Below are 11,636 nucleotides of genomic sequence, written 5' to 3' on the forward strand. Positions count from 1 at the left end.
AGAAGTCACCATAACTTCTGGCTGTAAAAACCAGCTGGGATTGAGACTGAGTGAGACAAAGGGCTGCTGGAGTCCCAGGCAGTTCCTCTTGAAGGGCCCACACAGGGACTTACTCAGACTTACACCCTCTGAGTTCCAGTGCTGGGGCAGCAGCCTAAAAGAGTTTGGTAACATACAGGGGATAATTGAATTGTCTGGCAAAAGGTGAGAACTGGAGGGGAAGCTTTCTCCAAGGTGGAAGTGCTGGAAGAGGCCATTGTTTTCTTTCTGAGTCCTCCTCCACAGAGCTGGCAGGTGCCAAATCTGAGTCTCCATAAACATAGCTCATCCTGTTCACCCTGTCCTGGTGATTTCCTTAGACCTGCCCCAGTAACTTGTGGGCCCACCTAATCTATTTCCAGTGGTATTTCCATGTGAATGGACTGTCTTGGCTTATGCTTCAGACTTTCCTAAAATCTCTCAAACAAGTAGCATCTTGCCCTGTACCTCTCACCAAGTGGCCCCAAGCCCAGCACTAGTAGCAGCCAGCCTTAGTTAGCAGCCTGGCCTCTCCTGGGCACCTCTAAGCCCAGCACAAGTAGCAGCCATCTGCAGATAGCTTTATTTCAGATAGTCCTGGGCAGAACATAGGCCGTGGCTGACCTTGGCTTGCACCTCTCAGGCAGCCCAGAGCTAGCACACCTGGTGGATAGCTTCAGACCACATCAAAACACCACCCAGCCACCTCCACAAGCGACAGACTCAAAGGCTGGACTCAGTGGGCAGCAGAACCTCTCTGAATTAAGTCCTGCTCTGTGGGGTGGGCTCCTATAAAGCTGATTCTCCACTGTGGTTGCAGCCAGTCCTTGTAGCCAATGGACCTTGGAGTACATCGCTCCTATTGATGTGCCAACAGCAATCAATGCCCAACTACAACAGAAGGGTGTACACAGACCATGTAGAGGGAGGTGCATCTGGAGACTCCAGCTTGGGTGAACAGGGAGGTTGTGTCCCTGGACCCTACACCTACTACATAAGCCTGGGAGACATAGCATCTCTACTTAATACATAGAAACAAATACAGGAAAGCTGCCAACATGAGGAGACAAAGAAACATGTCTCAAGTGAAAGAACAAGACAAAACTCCAGAAAAATAACTAAACAAAATGGAGACAAGCAATCAACTAGATGCAGAGTTCCAAACACTGTGTAAGGATGCTCAATGAACTCAATGAACTTAGAGAAAACTTCAACAGCATAAAAGAAAAAAAACATAGATACCATAGAAAAAGTCAGTCAGAAATGAAGGACATAATAACTAATAAGAAGAATAATTTACAGGGGATCAACAGTTAAGTAGGTGAAGTCAAAAATCAAAATAGTTATCTATAATAATAAAAGCATAATATGCTAATTAGACTGGACATCCTTCCGGATGTCCTTCCAGACGATCTTCTGGACGAAGCCGGGGCTGTGAGGAAAGCCCAGGTCCCGGGTGCCTGGCGGCAGCCAGGGGAAGGAAAGCCTACTCTAGCGTGAATTTCGTGCATCGGGCCTCTAGTTTGGAATATAAGGAAGCAAAAAACACCCAATCAAAACAGCAAAAAGAAAAAAGAACCCTGGCCCCCCTCCCAAATGAGAATAGTGTAAGGAGCTATGGGACAACTTCAAGTGTACCAACATTTGCATCATAGGGGTGCCAGAAGGAGGAAAAGAGAGCAAGAAAATGAAACCTATTTTAAAAAATAATGACGGAAAACTTCCCTAACCTGTCATGCAGTTTTACCTGAGATTTGTTGTTAAGGGCCGTTAGAATACACTGGGCTTGCCCTAGCTGGTTTGGTTCAGTGGATAGAGCATCAGCCTGCGGACTGAAGGGTCCCAGGATCGATTCCGGTCAAGGGCACATGCCTGGGTTGTGGGCTCGATCCCCAATAGGGGGCATGCAGGAGGCAACCAATCAATGATTCTCTCATCATTGATGTTTCTATCTCTCTCTCCCTTCCTCTCTGAAATCAATAAAAAAATATTAAAAAAAAAGAATACACTGGGCTTAATTTATGTCAGCTGGGACTCAGGGGGAGGGCAGAGCCACTCCCTGAGGGCGGGACCAGTCAAAGACTGGATGCCACTCAGTCTGACTCTCCTGCCCAGTGTTAAGGGGATGGATCTCATGATGTCAAAGACCCACCCTGATGTGATGTAACTTCCTGTAATTCGAGTATATAATAAATCAGCTTTCGGAGCTGGCTCTCTCTGTGTGCTCTGTCCCTCCAGAGGGCTGGTACCACACCCAGCCCAAGCTTTTAATCTATTTTATGTCTGTCTTTCATTATTCTTTAATCCCGAAAGTGCCTCCTACTTGCACGAACCGGTTCAAGTCTCCCTCTCTGTGCGGGACTCGGAGAGGAGACCACAGCCCCAACACACCCGTCATATTTGTTTGCAATAATATAGGGACCACCTTGTTTCAATGAGGAACTCTTTTCTCTTGTTAATCTTTAGATCTCATCAAGAGACATTTGGTGTCTTTAGTGAGACCTAGTCAATTGTAAGTACTTTATAGAGCACTGGTTCTAATGCATCAAGAATCCCGAAATAGCAATGCATTCTTTCAGCTTCCAACAGTCATTAATTGAGCCCCTAATATATTTGAGACATAGCCCTCTCCTTTCAGGCATTTTCCTTTCCTTAAACAACAGAGAGCAAAATTATGAACTGCCAGTTAAAGGGCCTTTATTTCTGGAACAATCAGATATCACAGAAAACAGTATTGTTGGGCCTAATACATTTTTCATGTTTGGAGTTTTATGACCATTATCTTTCCTCCCACAATTAATAAAAATACATCTAATAATTACTAAAAACAATTCCCCTCCCCCCATTTTTCAAAGTGAAAAAGGTGAAGCATAATAATGGCAAATTTTAAAATTAGTTTTTGGACTTTTTCTTTATGATAGTGACTGATAACATTTCTTAAGTTACTTATAAATTATTCCTCATTAATTCATTATTATTCTCCATGCTAATACTTTTTGGGTGAGTGAGGAGAAGAATCCAAAGCAAGAGCAAGCTCTCATTTCTGTATACAGAAGAAAAAGGAAGAAACAACTTTTTGTTCAACCTTTTTCTTTCTTCCTTAGAAAGCATTGACTAAAAATCACAGGGTAGAATGCGGAACCTGAAGGAAATGAAAGTAGGAATTTAGACTCCTGGGTGACTTGGGTTGTTTGCTTCTACTTTATGGCGTTGTCTTAGTCTTAGTCTTCATTCAACATCTATTTGCACATTCATAGGCAGGGGAAAAGTGCCTGCTTCTTTATATTTGCCTTAAAGCTCAACACAGTGCCTAGCAAATAATAGATCATTAATAAAAACTTGTTGAATGAATGAATGCTCATGTTAATTTATCCTTTTTTTATGTATTAGGAAGAAAAAAGAACTAAAATTTGCTTTTTTTTTGTGTGTGTGTAACACTACCAAGAATCAATACTTCTTCTTTATACATAAACTAGAGGCCCGATGCATGAAATTTGTGCAAGAGTAGGCCTTCCTTCCCCCAGCTGCTGGCACCGGTTTCCCTCTAGCACCCGAGACCCGGGCTTCCCTCCAGCTGCTGGCAGGCACCTGGGATCTGGGCTTCTCTCCAGCTGCCGGCAGGCACCAGGGACCCAGGCTTCCCTCCCAGCCCCGGCTTCATCCGGAAGGTCATCTGGTCTAATTAGCATATTATGCTTCTATTATTATAGATATATTTCTTGGAGGAATTGTGACTACAGTTTTATAAATAAATACATAAAAATGACTATCCTTTTTTTGACTTGAAAGTCAAAGAGATTGATATGAGACAAACTGATTTGGGTATTCTTTTTCCGAATAGTTATTAGGTGGTAGCTACTTCAACGCCTGAAATGCTTGACAATGTTTTGATTTTATGATGGAAGTCAAGTTCACTGACAGTCATATTATAGGCTTTTCTCTGGGGCTGTTATTTGTTACAGAGTTTTGAAAATATTAACTGGAAAATTTCAAGAGGTGCCTCTTAAGAGCTGTAGAAAAGAAATTTGATCTCCCTGAAATGCTAGAGTATACTGTTCCAAATGTTCTGCTGGTGAGGGTTGTGGGTTTTTAAAATGATAGTAGCAAGGACTATTAAAAAAAATCAGTGATCTGTGCAATGATGCTCTGACCTTAGAATAGCAGCTATGTTCTTTTTTTTCTCTTCTGCTTAGAACCATGTGTTTTCTTATTTATTTATTTATTTATTTATTTATTCTTTATTGATTAGAGTATTACAGATGTACCCCCCCCCCATTTTTTCCCCTCATTGTCCTCCACCACTTGGATCCTGCCATCCCCAGGCCTTCACCACTCTATTGTCCGTGTTCATGGGTAATGCATATATGCATATAAGTTCTTTAGCTAATCTCTTCTCACCTCCCTCCCTCATTTCCGTTGAGATTTCTCAGTCTGTTCCATGTTTCCATGCCACTGATTCCATTTTATTTATCAGTTTAGTTTATTCATTGGATTCCTCGTTCATTTATTTTGATTTTTAGATTCAGTTGTTGATAGGTATGTATTTATTGCCATTTTATTGTTCATATTTCCTCCTCCTCCTCCTCCTCCTCCTCCAGAAGAAGATTCTTCAACATTTCATGTAATATTAGTTTGGTGGTAATGAACTCTTTTAGCTTTTTCTTGTCTATGAAACTCTTTATCTGACCCTCAATTCTAAATGACAGCTTTGCTGGGTAGAGTAATCTTGGTTGTAGGTCCTTGCTATTCATCGCTTTGGATATTTCTTGCAACTCCCTCTGGCCTGCAAAATTTCTGTTGAGAAATCAGCTGACAGTTGGATGGGTGCTCCCTTGTAGGTAACTAACCACTTTTCTCTTGCTGCTTTTAAGATTCTGTCTTTGTCTTTAACTTTTGGCATTTTAATGGTGTGGACCTCTTTGAGTTGATCTTGTTTGGTACTCTCCTGGACTTGTTTGTCTATTTCTTTCGCCAGGTATGGGAAATTTTTTTGTCATTACTTCTTGAAATAAGTTTTCAATTTTTTGCTCCTTCTCTTCTCCTTCTGGCACCCCCATGAAGTGAATGTTGGTACCTTTGAAGTTGTCCCAGAGGCTCCTTCTTCATATACTTGGGTTCTTTTTTTCTTTTTGCTATTCTGATTGGGTCTTTTTTGTTTCCTCACATTCTAAATTGCTGATTTGATTCTTGATGACTTCTACTCTACCATTGGTTCCAATGGTAGAGTAGAAGATGTAAATTACTCTTCATTTCAGTTAATGTATCCTTCATTTCTGACTGGTCCTTTTTCGTGTCTCACTAATTTCCTTGAAATTCTCACTAAGTTCCTTGAAGGTCTCATTTAGTTCTTTGAGCATCCTTATAACCATTGTTTTGAACTCTGTACCTAGTAGTTTGCTTGCTTCCATTACATTTAGTTCTTTTTCTGGAGATTTCTTCTGTTCTTTTATTGTGACATGTTTCTTTGTCTCTGCATTTTGGCTGCTTCCCTGTGTTTGTTTCAGAACCACGTGTTTTCAAAGTATAAGTTCTCTCCAAGTTTATGTCAGAAACACAGCTGTTAGGTCAAAGTTTTGCCGACTAGATCTGAGAATGTTACTTTTAAAATGTGCGCAAGAAACAGCAGCAATACTATAGGTTGAATGCTTGTGTAACCCCCCCCCCCCGCCCCAATTCATATGTTGCAATTTTAAGTCCCAATGTGATGGTACTTGGACATGGGGCCTTAGGTCATAAGGGTGGAACCCTCATTAAATGGAATTAGTGCCCTTATAGGAGAGACTCCAGATAGATCTCTTGTTTCTTATTCCATGTAGATGTAGAGAGAAGACATCCATCCATGAATCAGAAAGTGGCCCCTGATCAGATGCTGAATCTGCCAGCTCCTTGATCTAGGACTTTCCAGCTTCCAGAACTATGTGGAATTACTGTTTGTTATGTAAGCCACTCAGTCTATGGTATTTTTGTTAGAACAGGCCAAAGTGACTATAACAAAGTTTCACAACAGTGAAACTTCATTATATTGTTGTTCTATTTCTTGTCTATAATGTGTAGTTTCCTTCTCCCAGTGTCTTAGAAGAATTCTCAATAAAGCTTTATGTAATTTAATTCTAGATTTTACTCAATGTGAGGAAAGTAAGGGAAATCAATGCTTTTGTTTTAGTTTCTGATTCTAACAGATGAAAAGAGTCTTGAGCTCGAAACTTTTGACCTTTGTCTTTAACCCACTCTATTTTATAAACTAAGATGTAACTGATAAATCTATCAGTGACTGCCCAGTTAAAAGGACAATATTAGCTTTCACTTAGCTACAGGAAATTAACCAGAAATTGTCATTAGCCAAGAAAGAGCAAAGAGAAGGGAGTCACCCTCTCTTTAAAAAAGTTGAGTTAAATTTGCCCCACACTATAGTGAAGAACTATGGGAAACTTACTCTTTAAATGTGACATGCCTTTTCTATATAGGGAAGTTTTATAACTAGGGCTAGAGTACTATAAAAGGAAATTGATCTTGGAGATATGTTTTATGATTATCACCACCATTAACTTCAGTCTTTGTCTCTCAGAAAATGAGAGTGTCTGTAGTTCTTATAAAAAAACCAAACAATGAAGAAATGTTTTTCTTAATTTCCAAGTTTGAAATTTTGTGATTGTTGGATAGTATGCTATATTCCAAAGAATTTCCATGGTCTTTATGAAATACATAAAGATAAAATAAGCATTATTGATAAAACCAGACCAAGAGAAGCTAAAATAAAGTATATTAATAAAGCTAGGACTAAGTGAAGTTAAAATAAACGTTACTAATAAAGCTTTAAGAAACTCCTATCTTCCTTTGTAGTTAATACTTTGCATCTGTTAAACCAGAGACAGTCTATTGTAAAAGCTAAAAGCTTAAAAACAGCAACTGGATGAGCATACTTTTGTCTTAATATAATTTAACCAATGTCCATAATATCTTTTAAAGCAAAGTGAAGTATATTTGTTAAAAATAAAAATTTAATTTTGCAGATACAAATACATACTTGTCTTATCAATAACCCTGTAGTCTATGTACTATTCAAGGAAACCAGAAGCTGTTTGCACATGTTAAGTTCCCCTGGGCTGTTGCCTGGGCTGTTGAGGAATAAAGAAAGGACAGGGTTAGTCAAGCATGTATAGCAGGAATGTATGAAGCATATCTATGAAAAGACAAGAATTCTCTTTCTATATATGAAAGTTGAATTCATAAACCTGTATAGATGCTGTCCTTCAATCATTTTGGTAGACTTTACATTTATTTCAATAAGAGCTATAAGAAATTAACTTAGAACATTAAATAGATTATTAGTAGACAGTAGGGAGGGAATATCTACTAAAAATTGTCGATGTTGGAAAAGATGAAAAAGTTCTGGAGATGAATGGTGGTGATGGCTACACAACAATATGAATGTACTTGATGTTGCAGTACAAGACAGTTAAAATGGTAAATTGTATGTTATGTATATTTTATCACAATAAAAGTACTATGAGTTTAGCCTGGCTAGTGTGGCTCAGTGGCTGAGTGTCGACCTAGTAACTTGAAGGTAACGAATGGGTTTGATTCCCAGTCAGGGCACATATCCAGGTTACAGGCTTGATCACCAGTGTGGGGTGTGCAGGAGCCTATCAATGATTCTCTCTCATCATTATTTCTCTTGCTCTCTCCCTTCCCCTTCCTAAAAGAAAAATTATATGAGTTTAATGAAGATAACATGAGAAATATAGAAAGTTACAAAAAGAATAAAAATTCTTATGTAAGCTTACCAAAAGTGTCATTGAAATAACCTCTAATTATAATGAATAGCTATGGAAAGTCACCCCCTCTGATGTGTGATGCCAGTGATGTAAATGCTCAAACACATTAGCAATTCTTCATTTGGATGAGTTATGAATCATGCAGTAAAATCAGTCTAATAACTCTTGGTGATCTTTTAATTTCTTAAAATTTGAGAATATGTGTTTGTGTCATTATGTGCTTAAATTTGTATTATGTGAATTTTCTATTTTTGATGCTTCATCCCTCTCCATTAGCTCAAATAATTAAGAGTGGCTACTCAAATTGAATTGAAATGAAATTCCACCCAATTTGGAACTTCAAAAGGCTTTGCAAGAACATTATAATTCCCATTACACAAGTGAGAAGAAGAAATTAATACTTGTTCAGGAGGGTAAGTATGCTTAGAGTTAGGAACCAACTTAGCATTTCTAAAGTTAAGAAGGGTTCTGGCCTATGTGCTCTCTATTAATACTCTCATTGTTATATAAATTAACTTAGTGCTTACAGGGCTTATAAGATAAAGCCAGCATTTATGGGACAAAGGTATGTAATGGAGAAATCATACTCTATCATCTGTAATGGGAAGATTAAGAATAATAGACACAAAAATTTGTGTTAGCTGCATTGGGGCTGGTATCATTTGGAAAGTTGAATCAAAGCTGAAGGTTGCTAACTCAGGAGGAAGAAGATGCCTCAGAGTAACAGATTGTAAACTTGGGTGAAATTGGAACTAGGAGGACTATATATATATATCAGATGGCAGAGGAGCCAATTCCACTGAAGTAGTTTGGGAGATTAGACAAATAGAACAGTGGTTTTCAATGGAGTGGGGGAATGGAAATTCTTCCCCCTTCCCAGGGATCATATGGCAATATCTAGAGACAAGCTGGGGGAAGGGTACTACTGGTATCTGGTGAGCACAGATCAGGGATGCTGCTAACCATCTTATTAATGTACAGGGGAGGGAGGGCAGTTGAGGGGTCCCAGATTGCACTGGGCCTCTAGGCTATAATAATAAAAGTGTAATATGCTAATTAGACCAGACGGCTGAACAGTGGAACGACCTCTGGATGAAGCCAGGGCTCGCAGCTGACTGTGAGGGCTGAGGCAGCCGCTGCGGCTGTGAGGGCCAAGCCCCTTGCATGAATTTCTTGCATCGGGCCTCTAGTAAATACATAAAACAGTAACACAGTCATTTATTATCATTATAATGAATCATGTACTGTGTGTAACTGTATGTGCTATACTCTTATACAAGTGGTAGTGCAGTAGGCTTGTTTGCACCAGCATCAGCACAGACACGTGAGTAATGCATTGCTTTACGCTGCAACTCATGTTGGCTGTGACGTCACTAGGTGATAGGACTTTTTCAGCTTCATTAAAATGTTATAGGACCACCGTGGTATATGGTATATAAGGTCCATCATTAACCAAAACATTGTTAGGTGGTATATGATTGTGTAAGAATGAGAAAGACAGTATGAGAGAAGAAATGAAAAGCCATCAAACTAGAAGTATCTTGGAGAAAGTGCCCAAAACAAGCTGGTAAAGGCAGCTTGTTTTCCCACCTGGATGAACTGGCCTGAAGGATGCCTCTCACAGCCTTTTCAGAGGGGTATCCTTTATCTGCCTTTTCCAGTTTGGAAACCTTCCGGAGAAAACATTCCTTTCTAGTAGAAAGAGAATGAGAGTGAAAGCATTCTTTGTCTGCAGATTCCTGGGACGGCTTTGAAGAGACTGAGTAAATGACTGGTGGTGAGAATCTGTTCCATTTTCATTTGTCTCTGGCAGGGCCTGGTGGCAATTTAATATTCTTTATTATTATTTTACATGCAACTTCCTTCCTAGCTTATGATTCCTGTCAGAACTGTGTATTAGTAGCCATTAGTCATTTTTCTTGGGTTGGCCTATAATGCTTCAAAGGAGGGCTGGTGTATTTCAGTAATTTTGCTTGCAATTTGATTTGCGTTCTCTAGAATCCCAATTTAGTTTCATCAGCACATTTCAACATACAACAGCTGGGCCCCTGGATGGGCTCATTTACATACATTAGCAACTGAAAGCCAAGCTCCAGCGACCCAGAAGATAGACTGATATTTTCTGGGAGATTCACCTGACATTTTTTTTTTTTCTTTTTAGAAATAAACCCCGCCTCCCTATTTGTAACTGTGTCAGTGACAATATCCTGTGATGATTAAAACAGAACAAAACAAAAAAACCCAAAACTGTTGGTCTCCAGACAACTTTTAACCTAAAATGCTTTGATAAAAAGCCTTGCAGGATAATCAGAGGATATGTTCTGTCCGACTCCAGAGTCACGTAAGAATATTGTCCCAACCCATTGATACCATGACAATAACCTTGTGTGTGATAGCAGGAAAGGAGCAAAGGGGAGACTAGATAATATAGGCATGCCGTTTATACAGCTTTGCCAGGACGCTGCAGTTAACATTCTCCAAGTCTGTTTCCTGCAGATGGCTGGGGGAAAAGACTGGACTCAGGCAGTTTAGACATATGCCCAGGAAGGTCTGGGTGATGTGGGAGGATGCTGATCTGTCAGTCACACCTGGGAACAGTCAATGGCTAGAATAGGCCTGGCGACTGCAAGGGTGTGAAATCTGAGATACTTAGGTCCTGAACAAAGGAAGTTCTCTCTCTTGCTCTTGGTGCTCTGGCCCTCTTGCACTTCTGGCTTGTGGGGCTCACATGCCCTGCATTCTCCCAGATGGCCCACAGCCATGTGGACGCCACACAATGGACTAATGGACTTTAACTGGCCTGAAGCTACTTCGGACTCAGCTCCACCCTGGAAAGGAAACTCTGGACACTGGCCTTGCTTTCAGTTCTGCTAAAAGCCCCAGCTGCACATTTTCTAGGACTGGCTTAAAGACACTGGTACTTTGCAAACTAAGGGATATAATTCCATGTAAATAAAAACCACTCATTCTCCCATGTCAGTCTTAGAAAATTCCTTTTCTCATGTTATCACAAGGACTCCGTTCCCACTAGTGACGGAGTAATTATGTTAGGGGCAGAAATAGAATAGCAGGGGCTAGTTATAATTATAAAAAATATTAATCATGCTCTGTTAACCGTGATTGTTCGGTTTGGATTGGAGAAAGCACATTCTAACCTGGCTGAGAGTTGCACGCCCTGGGACAGGAATGCAATCCATTCTTCTTTTTCTGAGGACGGCCTGTCATCATGGAAAGATGAACAACCTTGTTGCTGAACCAATCTGGTCTCGGAGGGCTGGCCATTTACACCCCCCCAGCCTGCATTGCCTATAACCTGTAACCATTATATCTTGCCTACTTCCCCATGCTTGTAATTCCTACTTTTCCATGCAATCTTTGTCTCTTCTCCCCTCTACCCAATATAAGCAGCTGGCTTATGGGAAGGGGACAGCAGGATTTTGTGCACGATCTACTGCTCTCCTGTACCGCCAGCTTCATTTAAATAAATGCTCATATATGATTCAACTCTGTCTCTGCTTAATTGGCTCAAGTTGTGACAGGGAGCCCAGACTCATAGGTTATCCAGTTTCAATTCCACCCATCCAATCCTCTGGCAACACTATCATAAATATTTTTATTATTAGATAAATGGTAGAGGAACCAGCTTCTTAACTGGCCAGTGGTTGGCGAAAGGCAGATAATCCATTAATCCATAAACATCATTGTGACTGAGACCCTGAGCATGACACTGGACAGTCATGGCATGAGAAGGACATTGTGTAAGCTTTGTGGAAAACTTGGAATTCTTTTCACCATTTCCTTTGCTTATATTTAAATTCTTGGACTGTGGTCTTGGTTTGTGTG

At 40.1% G+C, this 11,636-nt stretch overlaps 1 long non-coding RNA gene across 1 annotated transcript; it reads left to right on the plus strand.

Moving 5' to 3' along the window:
- Window positions 1-9,040: 9,040 nt before the first annotated feature.
- LOC106727031 lies at window positions 9,041-11,297 on the plus strand. Its single transcript, XR_001363180.1, has 3 exons — window positions 9,041-9,570; window positions 9,955-10,134; window positions 10,934-11,297. It is a non-coding gene; the product is annotated as an uncharacterized LOC106727031 (long non-coding RNA).
- Window positions 11,298-11,636: the final 339 nt, after the last annotated feature.

The sequence above is a fragment of the Myotis brandtii genome, unplaced genomic scaffold, assembly GCF_000412655.1.
Source record: "Myotis brandtii unplaced genomic scaffold, ASM41265v1 scaffold350, whole genome shotgun sequence".
In the NCBI taxonomy this organism is placed as follows: domain Eukaryota; kingdom Metazoa; phylum Chordata; class Mammalia; order Chiroptera; family Vespertilionidae; genus Myotis; species Myotis brandtii.